Below are 23,323 nucleotides of genomic sequence, written 5' to 3'. Positions count from 1 at the left end.
GGGAATGCGCGCAATTGATTCAGGCGCAGGAGTTAGTCCATAGTCGCAGGGGCCTTCATGTCAAACGAATATTGGTAACTAGACAAGATTACATGGAATTCATATAATCCCACAGGAGCCAGGGTCTAAAACTCACTCCAACCAGCCATGACAAACTTTTTAGACTTTAGAGTTATAGAGTTATTTCACTCAATATTAGAAATGTATCCCAAGTGGATTATTGAAGCCCATCTCACTGATTCATATAAACTCAACCTCGTACCATTGGCATGAAATCACAAGGAAATGGACGCCATGAACAAACGTAAAGGATTGTAGTAGCTTAGCCTATATGAGACGAATATCTTGGACACGTGCACTCTTGAGGGCGATAACATTTACCGTTATACAAAACCATGGTTGGGAGAGATGTTGAATATATTCATATCGCAGCCCGTTTTCTTAATTTCAGAGGGGAGGGGACACAATAGAGCTGCATCGTGTCAGAGAGGCCCCTACTGTCGTGTCATACGGGGAGGGTCTTGGTGATGCTATATGTTTTTTGGCAGGCATGTTTAAGTTCATATGCATTGTACAAGAGGAATGGCGAGCGCGAGGCACAGCGAACGGTTCACTTCGCTCTTCGCGGGGGGAGGCGAACACCATCTCTATGGGAAATAATCTCGATTATAAACAAGGGGGACCCAGCCGCGAAAAGATGAATGGATGGGGCCAGCGCGACGTCACAGCGAGTTGCAGCCATGAAGCTCAAGACCAGGCGCGAGCCAACCTACAAGCGCTCAGTTGTTCTACATCTCTTGACTCGCTCGGTTGATTGTTGTGGAGAGCGTTTGTAACCGTGGCTGGCAGACACCGGGGTGAGTATGGCCTATATGATTAGAAAATGTATGTTCTGTTGCGTGCTATTGAAGCGGATGCGGCCAACGCAGTCGTAATTTTGCATGCATGTATAGCATAAAACAGAACAAATAAAAGAACACGCTAGCGCATCGTTTTATCCTGGTGGGTTTGGCACTCACTGTATGCTACTCGTGCATCGGCCACGATAAAGGCGTCTTTGGCACCGGTTTTCCTGTATCAATCGAATAGCTATCAATTCAAATGGTTATGCTCATTTGAAGATTGTGTATGATAATTTCTATTGCACATTAGATAGCCTACAAGACAAAAAACAACTAGCCTATCCATTACAGCTTGGCTTCATATTGTAGGCTGAAATTATGTTTGTAGCATATGGAAACAACCATTTCGAATATCCATTATTTTGGATTTGGGCTCTCTTGAATTTAATGACTGGAAGGTCAGGCTTACAATGTATTAGTTTCGACACAGCTCTCTCCTTCATTACACCCAACACTTCACCTATTAGAGTTTAATAGTTTTGCACAAACAAAGAAAGATGGGATATGGTCAATCTTAGGCTAGGGGGCTTGATAACGACCTCCATTACGCACTATGGAGTAGACTAACCATGCCTCTCACACTGCAAGGTTCCACATGCATCAACACAGACAGACGCAGACCCACAGAGGTAATATAACGCATATGTCATTTTACATACCATACCATTTCTACATACATTATTAATGTAGCCAGATGTACTTCTAAAACATCACAATAAAATGGTCTGCATGTCATCCGCCGTGTAATTTGCCACATAATGTAGTCTATTATTCAACTTCTATAGTTTTAAGGAAAAGTCGCCTATTCAAAATGTAGGCAAGGCCTTGATCAGTTGATTAATTGAGATTCGAGTCCAGATGATGAAAATGCTTAATAGCAATAGTATAAAGTACTACTGCTCACACCTATAGCGGGTGGATGGGGAATCACAAGGCCATCAAATCCGCACGTGCACGCCGAATACGCGACCTTCTGAGCACACGTGTGCGCGTTACGGAAGCATAGACCATGGATATGCACTTTCATTATGGTTTGTGAAGTAGTACTATATATGTGACATTGGTATGCCTGTACGGGACACTTATATATACGGTAATAATGCGCAATAGCACATTGCGTACACATTATTGTCATAGGCCATGGTATGATGTGTAAGTAAAGAGACTGCAGAATTATATGAAATGTAACGCTTGCATTTTGCAGCCTAAGATCAAAAAGAGAATTGGTTTTGCACAGCCAGGTTGTTGTTTGGTTTGGTTTTATAGGTCGTGCTACATCTGAAAACGTGCGCGTTTTCTTTATTAAATTGCAAATAATTTAATGTGCACATCTCTTCCAAGCACCTAGCTGGATTGTGGGTTGTGCGTAATGTAGGTCTGACTCGGTTTTTGACGAGTATTGTTGAAGGCCTTGTCTAAAAACCTGCCTATTGCCTACATGTCTTTTAAAGAGCTTTTGGAGATGTCATCTGAGGCGTGTCCTACCTCTAGACTCGGGTACCTATCTAGCTCAGGTGCCATTATACAGGTAGATTACATAATAACGCTCTCGTGAATTTTAGCCCACTATCATGGACCATGTAGTGGTTTTATGTCGCCTCAACGTCAGGCTTGAGGCCTCGCACCTGTCTGTAGGCACAATAAAATATATATATACTCAGTTCAAACGAGACTGGGTTGTTGTAATTGTTGACTTTAACCGGACAGTTACCATAGGACTGCAGTTGGGTTGGAAAATAAGCATTTCTTTTTTCTTTTTTTTTCTCCAGGTTTCAGTGGAGAGACATATAGGCGCAACAGAGCAGGTGGCATAGGTAATATAAATACACCACACACTCTTACAGTCTTAATAACTGGACAGGTATGGCTTAGACATTGATCACTTTAACTCAGTTAAATCACTTGCACAAAATCCAAATGGAAGAGACATTGTGGGACGTGTTTTGCTAAAATCGTAACTTTTTGTAGTTGGTTCGTGCTATTCGGGATCCTTGGAACGTCCATACCCCGTTGAAGTCGAAATGTAAAATGGTTAAGGTAAGGGTTAAGGTTAGGGTTAGGTAATGGGGTATGGCTATGGTTATGGTTATAGTTATGGATATGGTTAAGGTTAGGGTTAGGGTTTAGGGTAGGGATGCCCCAAGTATACTCGATAGCACCAACCTTTTGTAATTATATTAGCCTATATGATATTATTTGTGCATCAGAGTGCAGTGCAAGTACCCATTGAAAACTTAATCAATTCGATTCAATAGTTAAAATATTACAAATTGACTAAGCCTATGGATATTAATACTGAATCAATCAATCATCATTTCACAAGAGAATACAGAAATGAAATGTTATTTTACTGCTTATCTACACATTTGCGTTCATACTTGTCAAGCTCGTCATTTTTCAGTAGCAGTGGACGCTGTTGGTATAACGACGCCACACGGTTCCAGTGTGCAGCGGTAGGCTACAGTAGCTTAGGCCCTCTGCCAACAGATTGCATCGACCCCGCCAATTACATATGATGAACATTTAGAAATGACCTCAGTTCGTGCCTCGTGCATAAGCATTGAGACCTGGGCAACAGCGTTGTGCCCATACATTACGGATCAGGTTGGATTGAATTACATCGATTCACGTCATTTCTCAATGGCATACATTGATCACTTTATTATAAAGCTATAACTACTTTCTTTGTACCTAAAATACATCTACAGAAAATATGTGCATTGTGTATTGGTTCATCAAACATTTTCAATCATTCCTAAGCATACATTTGAAGGTCGTCACCAACGTCTTATCCAATGGCGAGGATTGATTAGGTTTGTTTGAATGAATGAATGAATGAATGAATGAATGAATGAATGAATGAATGGCTGAATGAGTTATACCCCTTGACAATTATGTGGTTGGCAAGATGCAGTAATAGACAGTCGAACCGGATCCCTCCTTGGCATGTTACTGCGCCATAGAAGCCTATCTGAATTTACCAATGGGTAGGCCTAGGTTAAACTGTTAAAACAAGAAGACAAATGCAGTTATTTTTAACAAAGTGATTGTATGATAGTTAATATGCTTATCGGGGATTTTGGTGTTGAAATCCTGGCACTGAAGGCTTCTAAGAGACAAGGCCGCTGTCCACTGTTGTGGTGCTGAATCTGAGATGAGCTTCGTTACAGATGCGCAGTGTGAGTTCTTTGTAATCGCATCTGGCGCAATGTAGGCCTAATATCAAACATATTATATCTTACTTTATTTCCTTAAATAATGTATATTATTATTACTTGAAATAAAGTTGGTCAAATGCATTGACATTATCAGAAGGAATCGTCACAACTGCGTATCAAACTATTTGGAATTTGCACAGTATAATAATAGCAGTAATAATGATAATAATATAGGTTAATAAAATAGGCTGATAAAAACAACAACTTTCCAATTCCAACTCTCCACTGCAAACGATGAAATACATGTTAAATGTAATTTCTTGAAAATTACATAAAATACATGTTTTTGATTGTTTTCAATATAATGTTGAGAATATAATGTTACTTATCATTGGAGGTAGTATTATGAGTATTTATTTTATCTAATAACTTAGCAATTTCAACACCAAAAAATCACACAACTGTCTTACATACTGTGTACAGTATCACAAAAACAGTAAATTCTTATTACTATTTTGTTGAATTTCAAATATTAATCCTGGGACAGTATAATTCAAAATAATTTCATGCATTATAAGTACAATCAAATTAATCACTGCTATAGATGTACTGATAACCCGTTATGCTTATATAATCAAGTCTTATTTTAACAAAGTTTATCCAATATCCATGTCAGATATAATTTCAAATGATATTGTAACATGTAAATTCTCTCTCTGACAAAAAACCCGTAGAGATCGGGACATTCTGTAACTGCATCAGTATTTTGTTTTGATGGCATTTTGTCCTTGGCAGGAAGAAATACCTTTTTGAGTGAATAGTCACTTTTTCAGGAAAGATAGTGGCATTCTTATTTCCAGCATGTGTGCATGCTTTTGTTTGGTTTGCACGTGTGTGTGTGCTTACATGCATGGGTGTATGTGCATGCACTGTATGGAATATGCATGTTTGCGAGTGCGGATGCTATCAAAGAGCCTTGCTTTGTCCTTGTGTATCATAATGTAGTAAGAAATGATAAAGGTGGTTAGAAATCCTTATGGTGACTGGTAGATTATGAACCAAAATAAGATAGAAGACATTTTCGAGCTTGAATCCTTGTTCTAGCTGACAGTAAGGAGAGGATGTGTTGTCTGCCAACAGCATGAGACTACAGGTAAAGATGTGAACACTAAAGGTGAGAATGTTCTCTGTCTTTCTCGCTCTCCCTCCATCTCTCTCCTGTCAGTCATTAGAACATGTATAGATGGGAGGAGCCTCGTTGTGGGGCTGGGCACACAGAAAAACTTTTAATTGGCCCTTGTGCATGTGCCAGAACTGTGTGTACTCTGTGTGTGTGTGTGTGTGTGTGTGTGTGTGTGTGTATCTGTGTGTGTAGGTTTGCACTTGTGTGTGTTTGTGCTTTTGTGCCGTATTCTGACCCCAACCTTGAACATGCCCTCTCCAATTTAGTGTGGAATCTCTGATAGATATGCAAACGCAAGAGACAAACCCTTCTCTCTGTATCTTACAGTAAAACAGTTTTCATTTAAAAAATACATTTTTGGACATGGCGGGGGGCGGCGTTTGAAGACATCACCCTCCTATGGAGCCAGTCCTTGTGAGAGACTGCCTCACCATAGGGGTGGGCGCAGGGGCAGAGAGGGGTGGTCTGGGAAGACTGGCGCCGTAACCAGTTTGGACTGGTGTTTTGATCAAGCCTCACGCTGATTATTTCATTTGGAGGAGTCAAGGCTTTGGCTGCCATGTTACGGGCTGGCCATCCAATCAAAGGCTTTGTAACAGCAGAACAGTGAGGGTGGATTGGCAGGGAAATGTTACAGTTAGTAAGTGGCCAATTGCTGATGAGTACTTTAAGCAGAGGGTCAGGAGGTTCTGGTATGTTTGTGAACTGTTAGTACACATTTGATTAAAGTTGATTAATTTAAAATAATCAGCATTTCTTACATTTTAGGTACTGCATGAACGTGACCAGACCTCTATAGAACTGCTACAGTTTACTCACTGTGCACTTAAGTTTGAAAAGGGAAATTCAAGTCTTAATTTTTCTGATTGTTTATACTGTCTTTTTCCTGATTATAGGTCAGAATCTGGCCTGTGCGTATCACCTGTGGCACAAGAGGATGGGCAGCCTTAGGGGTTGGTTGTTATCTTTGGTTATCTAGCTGTATGAGTGATGTACATTCTTCATAAAGCTAGATAACCGAAAGTAACAAGAATCCCATTACGCTCCTGAAAGGCATCAAGATCCCCAACACATATCCCCCATGCCGCACCACCCCATTCTACCATTCACAGCAAAACAAGCAACGAACATGGCCGACATCATAGGACACGGGAGCAGAAGAAAAAGTCAAGTAAGTCGTGTGATGTCATCCAATTACACAGGTTTATGTGTGTATGTGTACATGTGTGTGTCTTTTTAACTCAGCTTGACAATTACAACTATCTGGTCTCTGTTATTGCGTGAAATATATCACAATTGCCTTTGAGAATTTTAGCAGTAGATTTGAGAGTTTGAGTATTTGTTGAGTTTCTTATCAATTTACGTCTTTGAGTATTCACATTTTTGAGGCATTGAGATTTTCCCCTGAGCCATATAGTTGGGAAATCCTGATCGCTTTGAGATTGATCTCTAAAAATAATGAGTTATACACAATGCCATACACATATTTCCTCATATTTGCACATGGCCGGTGGCATTGGTCCCTCGCAAGCTGGTTGGTCCAACAGGAGCCCTTGTAATCTAATAAGCCCCCGATCCCTCTGTGTGGGGCTGCATGCAGTAGCTTATCCTTCCAATCACATGGCCAGCAGTGGTGGGCAGGTCCCAAATAACCAACACCAACCTGAATGGTGCTGACTGCGGACTTTGCCGAAATGCTTAACAAATTGGCCAGTCAGTAGCTGCAAGTAACACCATCCTACCATTGTAGCAATTCTGTACTCGGCTAATGGGTTTTTAGTTAAGGCTGTTGGAAAACAGGTGAAATGAATAGAAAGTATGGTTGCTGATTATAGCCTCTAATGTCATACGTTATTTGGATTGTGGAAGTTTACAATGGACTTTTTAAGTTAATCCCATGATCATGTCCCCTGCCAGCGCATAGTCGAATGGACAGATTTGTTTGAGGCCAGTTTTGTTAAGCTAGACGGTTGTTTATTTGATTTCTCCCCCTCTTTCTTTCATATGGGAAGGAGTTTGATTTTGGTTTTGTTTGGGTGTTTGATTTAAGGTGACAGTTGGCTTGGTTGTGAATGTGCCATGGCGTAGCCTCCATTGCATGAGCTCCTACCATGTGGAAAGGCCTGATGGATCTTGTTGAATGCCACTGTGTGGGGCTCTGTGGGGGAGTGGTCCGAGGGCAATCAACCAGAAACTGCCCCCAGTGACAGAGCCATGAGAGAGGGAACAATCTGGGCCTCAGCCCATAGTGGGGAGTAATTGGTCAATCAGATCTTCACACCTTCAATCAGCCATCAAGGCAATGACGTTGATTTCTTTTCAACTAGAAAAAGAATCATGTCGAGTGAAGCCTCTAGTATGATTTTTCTGTCTTTTGGCCAAATCAGCCTTCCATAGCTTCAAGACATTACAGAGAAATTGGAGAGTAAATTGTATACTATAGCACTAGTATGTTTGAAAAACATGTTATTCATATGGTGATCAATGGCCTAAACAGGGTTTCAATCACATGCACTCGGCTAAATTTATACATTTGAATTCTCGTTTGATAACAAACACAATATTGACTCCAATATGGCAAGTTGGACTAGACTGAAACTCCTGTTGGAGCGTTTGTATAGCAACAACACTCACAATGTCAATCTTAGCGGGTTGTGCAGCGGTCCCTGCCTGCTGCATTGCAGATGCTGAGTGTGACATTTGAGCTCAGGGCTCAGCCAGGGAGCGAGAGAGACGAGGGCCTTGACAGGAAGTGACAGGCGGTGATGTCACCTCCTCCGGTGGCACAGTGGTACCTGGCTCTTTGTCTGTTTTCCCTAGCTACTGTCATTACCAACGGAAGAATCCAGGGAAACTGGAACAAGGCCCCAACGACTGTTCTTGGCTGTTATCTGTGGTTGTATAGCTATATGCATGCCGTTGTGGCTGTTAATGTGACAAATTGGCTTTTACAAAGTGTTATGCAAGTAAAATTTGATTGATTGACAACATTTCTAGGTAGAGATTTCAGCAAAGTTAGATTAGCTTTCTGACATCAGTTTGTATTTCTTTTTCAGGCAGAATTTTTTTTTTCTTCTCTCCAATTAGCTACAGTTTGTACAGTGAGGGGGAAAAAGTATTTGATCCCCTGCTGATTTTGTACATTTGCCCACTGACAAAGAAATGATCAGTCTATAAATTTAATGGTAGGTTTATTTGAACAGTGAGAGACAGAATAACAACAAAAAAATCCAGAAAAACGCATGTCAAAAATGTTATAAATTGATTTGCATTTTAATGAGGGAAATAAGTATTTGACCCCTCTGCAAAACATAACTTGGTACTTGGTGGCAAAACCCTTGTTGGCAATCACAGAGGTCAGACGTTTCTTGTAGTTGGCCACCAGGTTTGCACACATCTCAGGAGGGATTTTGTCCCACTCCTCTTTGCAGATCTTCTCCAAGTCATTAAGGTTTCGGGGCTTTCGTTTGGCAACTCCAACCTTCAGCTCCCTCCATAGATTTTCTATGGGATTAAGATCTGGAGACTGGCTAGGCCACTCCAGGACCTTAACGTGCTTCTTCTTGAGCCACTCCTTTGTTGCCTTGGCTGTGTGTTTTGGGTCATTGTCATGCTGGAATACCTATCCACGACCCATTTTCAATGCCCTGGCTGAGGGAAGGAGGTTCTCACCCAAGATTTGACGGTACATGGCCCCGTTCATCGTCCCTTTGATGCGGTGACGTTGTCCTGTCCCCTTAGCAGAAAAACACCCACAAAGCATAATGTTTCCACCTCCATGTTTGACGGCGGGGATGGTGTTCTTGGGGTCATAGGCAGCATTCCTCCTCCTCCAAATACGACGAGTTGAGTTGATTCCAAAGAGCTCCATTTTGGTCTCATCTGACCACAACCCTTTCACCCAGTTGTCCTCTGAATCATTCAGATGTTCATTGGCAAACTTCAGACGGGCATGTATATAGCTTTCTTGAGCAGGGGGACCTTGCGGGCGCTGCAGGATTTCAGTCCTTCACGCCGTAGTGTGTTACCAGTTGTTTTCTTGGTGACTATGGTCCCAGCTGCCTTGAGATCATTGACAAGATCCTCCCATGTAGTTCTGGGCTGATTCCTCACCGTTCTCATGATCATTGCAACTCCACGAGGTGAGATCTTGCATGGAGCCCCAGGCCGAGGGAGATTGACAGTTCTTTTGTGTTTCTTTCATTTGCGAATAATCGCACCAACTGTTGTCACCTTCTTACCAAGCTGCTTGGCGATAGTCTTGTAGCCCATTCCAGCCTTGTGTAGGTCTACAATTTTGTCCCTGACATCCTTGAAGAGCTCTTTGGTCTTGGCCATGGTGGAGAGTTTGGAATCTGATTGATTGATTGCTTCTGTGGACAGGTGTCTTTTATACAGGTAACAAGCTGAGATTAAGAGCACTCTCTTTAAGTGTGTGCTCCTAATCTCAGTTTGTTACCTGTATAAAAGACACCTGGGAGCCAGAAATCTTTCTGATTGAGAGGGGGTCAAATACGTATTTCCCTCATTAAAATGCAAATAATTTATAACATTTTTGACATGCGTTTTTCTGGATTATTTTGTTGTTATTCTGTCTCTCACTGTTCAAATAAACCTACCATTAAAATTATAGACTGATCATTTCTTTGTCAGTGGGCAAACGAACAAAATCAGCAGGGGATCAAATACTTTTTTCCCTCACTGTATGATAAACATGAATACTATTTCAAGAAAAGATTATATGATGTCAGTAACAGATGCCCATGAAGATGTGTGCACTGGTGCAGCTGTTTTGTTGGTGGCGATAAGGGGGATAACTGCGTGTGGCACAGTCATATCAATAACAGTCCACACTAGGGACCCTAGAGTACAGTTGCAAAACCAGGATTTCTGGAACACCAGGGAATTCATTGAAAGTTCCTGGAATTTTGCAACCCTACCCCAGAGGAAAGACGGCCTTAGCACTGCCTGCCTGAAAATGACACAAAAACAGGAGTTCCACAAAACCTCAAGGACTCTACTGTAGCCCTGTCTGGAGTGGAGGGAGGGAAAGAGAGAGGGGGATAGAGAAAGGATGGAGGGAGGGAGAGGAGAAAGGAAGCGAGGCAGAGGGAGGGTTTGCTGGATTTGTCTAAGCTTTCAGGCACTCGGCAAGCAGATTTAGACTCCAAGTGTCAAGTAGAAAAACAGGCATTGTGGCTGGGCCCTGGCGGCCCCACACCAGTAGACTTTACAGTCAATAGAGCTAGTCCACTTGTCACAGGTGAGACAATGGCCTGGCTCCTTTACCACCATTTCAGCACCTCGGGTCCTAGCAGCCAGATGGGTTTCTGAAAAAGGCCCAGTGATTCTTACCCCTTTTCTCTGCCTCCCTTTCTCTCAACAGAACACACCAACAGAGTTTGGAAAATGGCTTCACTGTTGGGCTGGTACAGAGGGGCAGACTTTGCCATTTCTAAAGTGGCCCCCGCCTCCCTGTCGCTCACAGAGAAATTCATGTATTTCAGGCGTTTACAGAAGTCAATGGGCCCACCCAGACAAAGGAGATCAAGTTTGGTAACTTAGCAGTAACAGGTGTGTTTCGGACCACACCGGAGTTGGGTGCTATTGTTGGACCCGTTGTTCTGTTTCCTCCCTGACAGTTTCGACTTGTGTGGAGATAAAGATGGAACTGCTTTATGGCCTTTGACAATCTGCTTTATATGTTTCCTCTTGGAAGTTAGTGCTGGGAGTTTGTTTGGCCTAGCTGTCCAAGATCAGTCTCTTATCATTTCTCGGTCTTTGAAAATGCTTCTCAGTTTTGCTACAATTCATCATTGATTTGCCAAGAAGTCTCCAAAGGGAGACAGGAGTTATGTTTAGATCTCCCTCCACTGTTGCCCCAGGGAACTAGTGAAGGGTAAACAATCCAAATAGAGAAATATCAGAAGGATTACAGAACACTATACATTCTAGAATTTAGAACAATGTGCTCCACTGGAAATGCTTTAACATAGGATGCATTTTTTGAAAAAGCTAATAATCTTCTGTATATTTTAACATTTAGGAAAAAGAGCCTCTCAACAAAAAGATAAATATTACATTTTCAGAAGTTTGGCAAATATTGCACAAACTGAAACAAACTATTTCAGTCTTGAACAAAGATTTTGGACAGAGCCTGACAGAGCCCCAGTCCACAGAAGGCCATTCTGGTGAAATGACTTGTCAGAACGTTATGTGAAGGGGCTGTTCAGACCAAAGCTGCTTTGGCAGCCATTGTCTTGTTCTCGCTCACACACCTACGAGTCCAGAGTAAGCACACAATTTCATTGTTCCCCGAGCTGTTAATATCAGAGGCTTCATAATGGAGCCCATTCGCCATATTTGCATATGGCACTTTTCCAACAAGGACTCGGAGCGGGTTTGAAAGCAGGCCCACTTTAGTGCCAATGGCAGAAAAATGTCAAGTGCCAATTAGGAGAGGTTTGCCACCATTCAGTGGTACCCCACCCCCTCTACTATTGCCCCTCCCTTCCTCCTAACCTACTGTCTCATACTCCAAGGCCCTTCCCTTCACCCCTATCCCTACTCCCCCATTACAGCCTACAAAATTGTGCCTCCCTACTGGTACCCTGAAACAAAAGCTTCCTCCTTCCTCTAGCCTGAGAGTGAAAACAGACAGCAGCTCTCTCCTCCTCGATTAGTCTGCTCTCTTCGTTGGTTCACCAAATGTCATGTATAGGCTAGGCTGGTAGCTAGTTAGTAGATTCCAACCCAGATTGGTGGAGTTAGTTTGTAGCTCTTGGGTTACTTGCATGTGTAGCTTGGCTGGAGAATGACATGGAAAAGCACCACTACAAAATGCTTGACTATTTTGTGCTAAAAGAATGTGAAGGCTAACATAATATCTCCAGCAACCTCTTCATCAACCTAGCATGTTGATACAATAGCTCCAGCAACCTCTTCATCAACCTATCATGTTGATAAAAATATCTCCAGCAACCTCTTCATCAACCTAGCATGTTGATACAATATCTCCAGCAACCTCTTCATCAACCTAGCATGTTGATACAATATCTCCAGCAACCTCTTCATCAACCTAGCATGTTGATACAATATCTCCAGCAACCTCTTCATCAACCTATCATGTTGATACAATATCTCCAGCAACCTCTTCATCAACCTATCATGTTGATAAAAATATCTCCAGCAACCTCTTCATCAACCTAGCATGTTGATACAATATCTCCAGCAACCTCTTCATCAACCTAGCATGTTGATACAATATCTCCAGCAACCTCTTCATCAACCTATTATGTTGATACAATATCTCCAGCAACCTCTTCATCAACCTAGCATGTTGATACAATATCTCCAGCAACCTCTTCATCAACCTAGCATGTTGATACAATATCTCCAGCAACCTCTTCATCAACCTAGCATGTTGATACAATATCTCCAGCAACCTCTTCATCAACCTAGCATGTTGATACAATATCTCCAGCAACCTCTTCATCAACCTAGCATGTTGATACAATATCTCCAGCAACCTCTTCATCAACCTAGCATGTTGATACAATATCTCCAGCAACCTCTTCATCAACCTAGCATGTTGATACAATATCTCCAGCAACCTCTTCATCAACCTAGCATGTTGATACAATATCTCCAGCAACCTCTTCATCAACCTAGCATGTTGATACAATATCTCCAGCAACCTCTTCATCAACCTAGCATGTTGATACTGTAGCATTGTTGTTTTTGTTATAATGAAGTTTCACAACACTTGATCTCATACAGCAAACCATCTGGGACTCCAACAGCATATTTTGGACAACAATCCCCTTCTAGGTCACAGCCTTTCTCCCACTGTATTATATTATATTTTCACATAACCTTTAATGTGGTTTTGGTAGGACATACAGTACATTTTGGGTTATTTCACATGATTACATAGATCATGCCCCGCAAACAAAATGTCCCACAGTCACAGTGTTTTGAAATGACATATTTGACACACATGATTACATTGTTTATGTTTATTTATGTCCTCACCTGTGATATGAACTCACCACCTCTTGGTTCAAGACATTACGTACGATCTTCCTGCTACGCCACCACGTCTGTGTCAATAACTGATTTTACCTCTATTCCTACACTTTGGACTTCAAAGTAAATCACAGCTTTGTTATTAAAAAAAAACACACACAATAATTACTATTATATTTATCATTGTGATTCAGGAGTAAGTAAATAATATGCCCCACCAACATTAGACAACTATATAGAAAACCCCCAAATTGATGAAATAAGTAAAGGAAATCAATGATGAGATCATAGTCAGATTAATTTAGAACTAAAATAGCAGCGCAGATGGCACTCTTTAGTTAATTGCAGAGATGCATTGTAGGTAATTAATCTGTAGAGGACTTCTGAGAATACTACAGACTTTGTGACACAGCAGAAAGATCAGCGTACTCCAAATATAGAGAGTGTGATTTCAAATCCCAGGTGCGTCATATTGAAAAGTCAGCACTAAGTGATCAAATGTAATCATATCGATTAAATATACAGTATTACACTATTTTAGCTGAACAGCGTACCGCTTACCTTAAAACTCCAATATTATTTCATTACTTCTCTTACAAAAAAAACATGAACAGAGACACGTGAGATTAGTTATTCATATGTGAAACAATATGTTCACATGTATTACATTTAGAGTTCACATGTTAACACCACTTTTTCACGTGTGGAGAAGAAAGTTTTCACCTCACGTGATTTGCAGTAAAAGCAACATGTGAAATAAGCAGTTTCACATGTGAAAAATGTTCATAAATGTAAAAATGTTGCATCCTCATGTTGTCATATTTCTTTCACGAGATCATGTTTTTGCGCGTGTAGCTTCATGTTTTCACATGTTGCTTTTACATGTTGTCACATTATCACATTAACTTCACATAAGATCACATGATCACATGTGAAATTCATGTGTTTTTTCCATAACAGAGCTCAAGTTCTTGTTGCGTCCTTGAATGAAAGTAAAGACATTTATTGTGGAATGGCTGAAAAGCCTGCGTTAGCTGGAGCAATCTCTTTTCTTACTATTGCAGATGATGTGAGTCTGAACTTAACTTCATATGAAACTTGTATGATATCAAGTATGATGTTAAAATACAGTGCAGTCAGAAAAAAGATAAGAAATCTTTATAATACAAAAGGTAATCTTGTTTGTCCAATTGGGGCCACTGTTGTTCCTCCACATACCATTTACCTAACTTACCGCCTCCTGCCACTCAAAAGGATTTTCCCCATGTTCTTTTTCTCTTTCATTCTTTCATTCAATCTCTGTGTCTATTTTTTTCTTCCCAGTCTTGATTCTCAGATGGTTGGATCTGATTTGCATGCATTTGCATAATGAAAGTCATTTGCATGCTCAGGGGCACACTGTACCATGAGAAAAGACATGAAAAGGTGTGTGTGTGGGTGCGTGTGTATACGTACATATGCATGTATGTGTATCTCGGCTGGTTAAACTGCATACTCACATTTTCTCTTTTTGCCTCATCTTTTTCCCTATTCTTATTTTTTGTGCAGACTACCAACACCACCATGACAGAATGCTGGCAAAATGAAGCTGAAAAACAGGGAGAGGAGGAGAGGTTGCTGTTGACTCTGACTCCCTCTTCTCGCCCTCCTCCGTATCGCCTCTCCCCTCCTCCCCTCCCTCGCTTCATCCTCAGCTGCATTCCCCATTCTCCTGTACCGCGAGACGCAGCCCACGCCACCATCTTAGGACGACGCACGCTGGCATGAAATGGAAGTGAGGACCATAGAGAGCAGGTAACAACAACAGCCCTGCGCCCGCCATGCTGCATCACGCCTCCATAACACCACCACCGCCACCATCACCCCATCCTTTCCTCCTCCTCCGGACCCTCCCTTTTCTCTCGCTCCCTCCCTCTGCCAGGCTGGCCTTGCCTTTAAGCACCTCAGATGTGTTTGCTAATTGCAGAAATCACGAGACGCGTTGATGGAGGGGGGAGGAAGGCTGGGGTTTTTGTGTGTGTGCTTGCATTAAATCCCTCCTCGCTCTTGCTCTCTCTCAGGCATTCAGTGGGCATCTGTGCTCTGAACAGCCCAGTTTTCTTCCCGTTTGGGAATTGTTGTGCCATCCCCTTCACACACATGCCCGACATGGCGGCGGCTGCCATTTTGGTTGAAATACGCGGGCCGTATTCCCTGGTCAGAATAACCGAGACATGAATGTTCCAAATTTAGCATATTATATTAGATAGTTACACCCAGAGACTATTAACGAATATTAGCTAGGGCTATATTATATCATCACTATTCTTATTATCATTAGTAATCAAAGACACAGTATGCTTTTTGCAATATTTATTTTTACAAAGTCTTATCATTCCTTTTTTGTAATTAATTATCCTGATTTGCTGACATGTAAAGATTTACGCTAATGACTGTTTACTTAAAAATTCTAAAAGCAGCTCAGAGCATATCTTTAAAGGACAAAACGGTGACGTCCACGAGTCAGTGTACGCTACTCAGACAGCCACTGCAGTACAACACCAACACATAGCGAAAGGGACCAGGAGAGAGTGAGTGTGGTTGAGAGACAGAGAGAGGGAGCGAGAGAGGCAGAGGCCGAATGAGAGTATGATAGCGAGGTCTCAGTAGAGGAAAGCTGTCTTTGTGTTGGGGGGTGAGGTTTTGGGGGAGCTGGTGCTGAGACAAGTCGTGTATTGTTCTCCTAAGCAAGCTTGTTGTAGCCCTCCTTTATTCTGAGCAGGGAGCTGCAAGTTTAAAAACCGCTTAATAACCAAAACACCAATTAGAGTCGGCTGGGCCCGTTTAAATAAGGCAGCCGGTAAACAATGTGTGCCATTGTCCGTGCCACACGGAGAGAACTCCCTTTGTTTGTGTCTGCGTACTGGAGGTCGAGACAGTGCTATCGCTAAGATACTGTACGGTGCCATAGCATTGCTAATGGATAGGCTACTGAGTTACTACCCATGCATATGGGTGGTGAAACACTAGAGTGCTATTAAGTCTGTCTCGTCGCCAATCCCGCCAAGGTATTCCGCTGCATGAGGTCTACAGAGACATTGCTGTTAGGACTAGACATAATGAATTTATTAAGGATATTAAAATAAATTATAGCATCTGATTAAGCCAAATGTGGAGAGAGAAGAAAATCCTGACAAAACCACCACATTCACATTGGAGCTTCATCAGATCATTAGCTGTTAGCAGTTTTTAATTAAAGTTGTTTTGTCTAAGTTTCTATGTTGGGGAGCCAGTCTAACAAAACATCGCATGAGAGCCTTAGTAGTAACAGTGTCTAATCTAATGCAAAGCCACTAATCACGGGCAGTCTCTGTAAACAGGTGGTAGATTGAGCAGGGGCCAGGGCCATTCTCAATTTACTGTGTAAATTATGCAGAGCCCAAAACAATACAAACAGTAGACAGTGGAGTGGCTGGCGTTGGGTAATGAGATGATGTGTGGCCTGTGCGGGTTGGGAGCGAGGCGAGTCGAGGGGGTGGGTGGGCACAGTCAGCAGCTTGCGTCTGAGTGTGCGGGTCTGGAGGGCTGGAGTTTGGGCAGGGGCAGACACTGTCCCGTCTGCACACACCCCTCCTGCCTAGACTAGGGGGTGGGGGGGAGGCAGCTGGGACCTGGAGCACCCTCCCCCATAGCTCCAGTGAAAGCTCCAGTCTTGGGAACTTTTGTGGCAGGCAGAGGTCCCCCCAATATTGGCACGTAGGGGCCCCCTAAAGTCTGGCTGTGTCTGTGGCTCCCACTCACTCACCCCCTCCCTCCTGTCTCCCCACAGCCTCCCAACCCCGCACCTCCCTCCCCACTCCTTGCCTCTCTCCCCAATGTGACGCTGGGGGCCTGGGAAGGACTTGAAGTTCACGGCCAGACCTCCTATTGAGCTGACAGGCTGACTGTTTGCTCAATTCGACTCCCTATTCAAGACTGAGCTAGAGGTGGAGTTTAAGGGGTGTAGGGTGGGGGTGTTGGTGTTGGTGGGGGGGACACCATAGCGCTGTGACTATTCATTCAGAGGGAGAGACAAGTGAATGGAGAGAGAGGAAAGGCCAGGAAGAAGATAAAGGGTAGAAGGGAAGGAGAATAGACAGGGTGCATAAATAAGAGTGAGGATTCTGTGCACAAAGTTTGCTCTGAGCAGTGTGTGCCCCCTCTCACACTCCCTTAGACTCTTAATTACCAGAGTCCTCCACTCTACTCTCTCCCCCGCTTTCGCTTTCTCTCCTCCTCTCACAATCATTCTCATCGTCCTCTATGTCCCCCTGTCCCCCTGGTTTTATTGGCCCACATGCTGTGGTTGTAAATTTACCATTAACTAGCTCATTCACCGTAGGCCACTCAACAAAAACAAGACCATGATTCCCAATAACTCAAACCGACACCAATACCCTAAACCCCTTTTGTGACACCACTTCTGTTACATTTTACGTTTAATTAGAAATGTCCTTCCTTGACTTGTAGTTAGCCCATTGACATACAGTACAGTTTAAACTGCTATCAAGATGCTAGCTGGCATGGCTAACATGATTCTGGCTAATAGCTAATATGGCTAACATAATTCTAGCTAATAGCTAATATGGCTAACATGATGCTAGCTAGTTAGCATGCTGGCTCTACCCATTGTAGTTTTGAACCCAGAAAACCGCAAACATCATGGCTGGTTCTCTATGTACTCTATGACCCTTGTGTAAGATTTTAAGTTGCTTGTCTGAGTGGCTTTAAAATAAAAGGGCCCCCAGATCTCAGAAGTCCCTCAGGCTCAGCTCCTACAGCTTAGGGTGTGTCACATGCTTCCTCTTTGCATTATGGCCCCGTAGCGTACCAGGCTCCCGACAGTGGCTTTCAACTTCACCCTCAATCCACTTGGCTAGCTGGCAGTCTGCGCCCGGCACACAGAGCCGGGCTTACCTCAGCTAAAACCAGACCAGGCGCACCTAAGGCCACTTGTCAGAAACTCCCTGATGGTTTTTGTTATATGAAAGAGACTGTCCGTTCACTAGAAAAGATTTTAACACATAATGTACTGGCTTTATTGTGAGTTTGTTTTATTTATCGTGATTTTTTAACCAGTGGTTGGAACCGGTTCAGGGAACAGAACCGAAAACCAGAAAATAACAAAACATGTCCAAGAATGGAAACAGAACTGGGAACGAAAGTCATCTCTCATGTTTCCGGAACAGAATCGCTATTTTCACTGGAACGGAACAAAAAATATTGGGGTTCAGTTAAGAATGATTGGAAAATAATTTGCATCCCAACCCCTGCTTCTAACATACTATCTGTTTTTCCCTCCAGGCAAATAATTGTCCAGAACACTGAAAGAGGGCAGAAATGACAGCAAACAGTAATCCATTGGGAGAAGAGAAGTTGCCCACAAACTACCAACCCATCCCTAGTATTTGCAATGGAACAGGCCCATTACAACAATGTTCACCCACTACACTCCGACTTGTGCCCTAACATATCCAACAAGGGCCAATCAGGATTGGTTTTCTTTCCTTTCATTAAGCCAATAAGAAAGTGGTGTGGTGGTGTGGAAAACAAGAGCAAATATCTCAGGATCCAAGATGAACAGAGAAGCACTGATTCTTGGATACACTGTGCTATGAATGAGAGACATGGCATGTGCAGTGTACCTACAGTATTTGCTTGCAGCCTCAATAACATCTACACTGAGTGTCCAAAACATTAAGAACACATGCTCTTTCCATGACATAGACTGACCAGGTGAATCCAGGTGAATACTATGATCCCTTTATGATGTCACTTGTTAAATCCACTTCAATCAGTGTAGATGAAGGGAAGGAGACAGGTTAAAGAAGGATTTTTAAGCCTTGAGACAATTGAGACGTGGATTGTGTGTGTGCCATTCAGAGGGTGAATGGGCAAGACAAAAAAATGTAAGTGCCTTTGAATGGGGTATGATAATAGGTACCAGGCACACCGGTTTGTGTCAAGAACTGCAACACTACTGGGTTTTTCACGCTCAACAGTTCCCCGTGTGTATCAAGAATGGTCCACCAGCCAAAGGACATCCAGCCAACTTGACACAACGGTGGGAAGTATTGGAGTCAACATGGGCCAGCATCCCTGTTGAATGCTTTTCAACACCTTGTAGAGTCCACGCCCCGACGAGTTGAGGCTGCAACTCAATAGTAGGAAGGTGTCCTTAAATGTTTTGTACACTCAGTGTGTGTTACATGTGAGGAAATGTTCCTTGCAATACAGATTCTTAGGTGCAAACATTTATATAATAGCATAGAGCACTTTACTACTACTACTACTACTACTACTACTTTAATTTAAAGTAAATAACAATGTATAAATAGAGTCCATGGTGTTTCATGGGAATGTTGTATAACAAGCTGTATAAATAACATAGACCTACCTAGATCATATTGGTTAGAATTTTTGCCCATTTTTGTGTTTATATTTTATTGCTTACTAGTTGCTATGACTGACAGACACATGAATGTGAGACCCACGGCAGCAGTGAAGAATACTGCACTGCAATTGGACGGCTCCGTGTGTCATATGACACACAGGCGAATGGGAGAGCTGTTGTCTTTATACTCTATGCAACTGTTTTTGGCCTGCTACCAAATATATTGGGCAAGCCTTCAACTGAATTATTTTTGGGCGAACAATCTCATGAAATATTACACTGTTTGTTCAGTTTTCTCTCACCATGTAGATTGTTTTTTTGTGTGTGTGTGTGTGTGTTTGTGTGTGTGTGTGTGTGTGAAAGAGAGAGAGAGAGAGAGAACATTAGAGAGAAAGTTAGACATTACAGATGAACATAACACATTTGATTTAGAAAACAAATTTTGGAGAGACATTTTAGTTTGAATTTTTCAATAACAGAGTTGAATATGCTGGCCCTAAGCCTCTGCCAGCGCAAATCAGTGTAGGAATTACACATCTAATATTCTTGATGGCAGAGCTCTGTTTGATCAGGAGTGCGGTTTATAGGGAGTAAGCTAGGCTGCACGGACAGAACATTCTAAACCACTAAAGCTTTCCAAGTAGGCTTTGAATGCAGTAGCCTGGCTTTCCCTAGCAAAGCACGTCAGAGTAATACAAGGTACTTTAGAGTAAGACATGATAAATACAGAGAATTCAAAGGCTTCCTTCATTTCCTGTCCTTGACATTATCGCACAGACACACACACGCACACACACGCAAGCAAATGCAATGATGCAAGCACTATCATAGACTAGTTTGTTTTATATACATTTTCAGGAAGTGGCACATTTCTATTCCAATTGATAATGTATGCAAATCTTTTAATATTCATTTTAACAATCTATTCAGCGCTTGTGCAATTGAGTTGAAGGAGACTATCTTGGTCTGATTTTGTAAATGTATTTTTTTGATAATTTTGAGCATCACAATGCTATATTATTACATCTGCCTGGATAAGCTTGAAATTGAAAAACATTTTTAATCCGTAACTAAAAGTCACTTGAGGGATGGCTAAAACCAGTCTATTCACATACAATCAACAAATTGTGGTCGCTGAAATGATTAAATAATTATATGTTTCTTGTTTTGTTTTGCACCGAGATGAAATGTCTATTCAGATATTTTTAAGCAACCGATGTTGTTTGTGTTATGCAATCTAGTGTGTATTATGTAATGCTAGATTGCACTGAATGAACCACGTGCCTTTGTATGAAAAACAAACTGTGTCCTGTCATGGATTAGTAATAAAAGTTTACATTGAAAACAAACAGAAAACAACAGTTTTGTTCTATTTCTGTCCATCTTCATGAATCTATTGGCATGTAAGAAAGAGAAGGTGGAAGACCCACCAATAAATCACTGACAGTATATCACAAGACATACTTGCCCTAATTTGAAGCGGTTAGCAGATTTACTGATAACTCAGAGCCAGGATTGGAAGATTCTATTGCCAAATTCCACAGGATTAAGGATTTTATACGTTTAGTGTTGAGCTATTTGAGATCACAATAACCGTCATAATAGTTGTGATAAAAAGTCAAATCTTCAAACAATTCCAATTCAATACATGGTTGAGATGGATTTTTTTGTAAACGCAATCCATAATTGCTCTCATTTATTTTAAGTTTACTTCACACAAAGAACCCTCAACACACACACACACACACACACACACACACACACACACACACAACCCTACTCAGGTGTGTAGTCCTCTGTGTACTGCATGTTACAGTGTACCGTCCCTCTGAGATGTTTGACACCACCAATGTGCCAACAATCGGCATATGGGCCCTCACAAGTCACTACCATTGTCATGTAAAAGAGTCTGCTGACCCTAGTGTATAGGACTGTATATATACTTTAAAACAAATGAAATGCAACCCTAACAGCATAGGTTTATCAAGCAGTTGTTTTCATTTTAGGAATCTTTGCAGTTTAATGTAAACATTTGAATACTGCAAGCATGCCGATACAGGATTTTGATATCCACGTTGGATAGTGTTGGAGTTCTGAAAGAAACTCTACTGTTTTGTATAGCTATGGCCAGCAGAAAACAATTGGCTGTACAAATAAACATCCACTCCATGCAAATATTATAGTGCCCTTATTAACCGGGCCAGGTTGCAAATACATTATGTTCCAGGCGTTAACATCCAGTCTTTTGTGACATCTGCCCTCGCCCCCATGTTTCTTGGCGGTGTTATCGTTCTCATAATCTAATTCACTGGTTTCTGTCAACCTGCCAAGAGACAAGTTGCATTAGCTGAGCGCTATAGGCTTTAATGAACTGAGCCGTGATGTTAAGCACATTTGAGCAATGCTAGTTACACAACGGAACTGTTGTCGGACTGATGGTGGATTATGGTCTGAGCTAGCTGCTGCTTGGACTCACAGGTTGGTCAGGGTCAGATCCAGGGTAAAGTCACCCAGCTTGTGGAACGTAATGTGGAACGCTCCTGCTACTCGCCAAGATACTCTCGGCTTCTTTTGTAGCCCCGTCATCCATTGGCATCATGTCAACAAGATGGAGCCATGGAAAATAGAGGAAGAATTCAATGTTCTAAAATCATATGGGCTACAAATCGTATTGGCTCTGTGAGCGTCATTTGACGACGCACAATGTTGATTTACAATACTTGAGGTCACTTGCCATTTTATCGCCTGATAATGTGAATGCTTCAAACAAAGGATTAGCATGGGCAAATAAGGAGTTGCTGTAGTTAGTTAACATTTAGAGGGTGTAGCCTTCTTTCGGGAGAAGCATGAGTTAGCTACGTCTAACATGAGAGCGATGTATGAATACAGACTCTTAGGCATTCCAAGACGGCGGCAATGGTCTGTCAACATAGCTTTAACCTGATACGTAAAATGGAAGATTCACATTTCTGACCATAGCTGTTTGATGGACAGTGGCACCAGGGCAAGTGCCAAGGGAGTACAGAGGGGAAAATGGCGTGTTTTGGGGCAGGAACTTGGGTGCTGCTCCTTTCATAGGTTCCTCAGCATCATCATTACCATGCAGGAATGTGCCCCTAGGAGTCCATTCTGTGTGGTTTTGGAGGGAAACGCGCTCTCAACCCATCACTATGGACCGAGGATGCGTGTCCTTAGATCCAACTGTGGTCAGTGCCAAGTATAATTTTGACCTCTTTAAGCGGTTGTTTGTCCACAGTTTGCTGCTTTTTTTTCGCTGCACTGCCATCTTTCGTTTGACGGCCATTCCATGCAGTGAGCAAAAAGACAGTGGCCAGAGGTGCATGCTAAAAATATGATAAATATTTAATCAACATAAAAATGTTATCAACAGGAAATGTAATAAAGTAACAAAGCACTGGGCTGAAATATCAATGGATCAAGTGAAAAGCATTGATATCTGATTAATTGTGGCCACTGTCTTTGGTTTTTTGGGTGCATCAAGTGAATCCTGTCCTGGAATGTCAACCAGTTTGGCCAGAGCTGGCGAATGGAGGCAGTAAGCAATGTGAGTAATGTCTTCTCTTTCACAGCCCTCCCTACCCCCTGCATCCTTCTCAACCCGTCCCTCCAAACTTTATGG

The 23,323-nt window shown here is 42.1% G+C and overlaps 1 long non-coding RNA gene across 1 annotated transcript; it reads left to right on the top strand.

Moving 5' to 3' along the window:
- Positions 1 to 6,134: 6,134 nt before the first annotated feature.
- Positions 6,135 to 21,042, top strand: LOC106580741 (uncharacterized). Its single transcript, XR_001322961.3, has 3 exons — positions 6,135 to 6,414; positions 14,820 to 15,065; positions 18,594 to 21,042. It is a non-coding gene; the product is annotated as an uncharacterized LOC106580741 (long non-coding RNA).
- The last annotated feature ends 2,281 nt before the right edge of the window (positions 21,043 to 23,323 follow it).

This window comes from Salmo salar, chromosome 02 (genome assembly GCF_965601325.2).
Source record: "Salmo salar chromosome 02, fSalSal1, whole genome shotgun sequence".
Classification (NCBI taxonomy): domain Eukaryota; kingdom Metazoa; phylum Chordata; class Actinopteri; order Salmoniformes; family Salmonidae; genus Salmo; species Salmo salar.
This window is presented reverse-complemented; position numbering and strand designations above follow the sequence as displayed.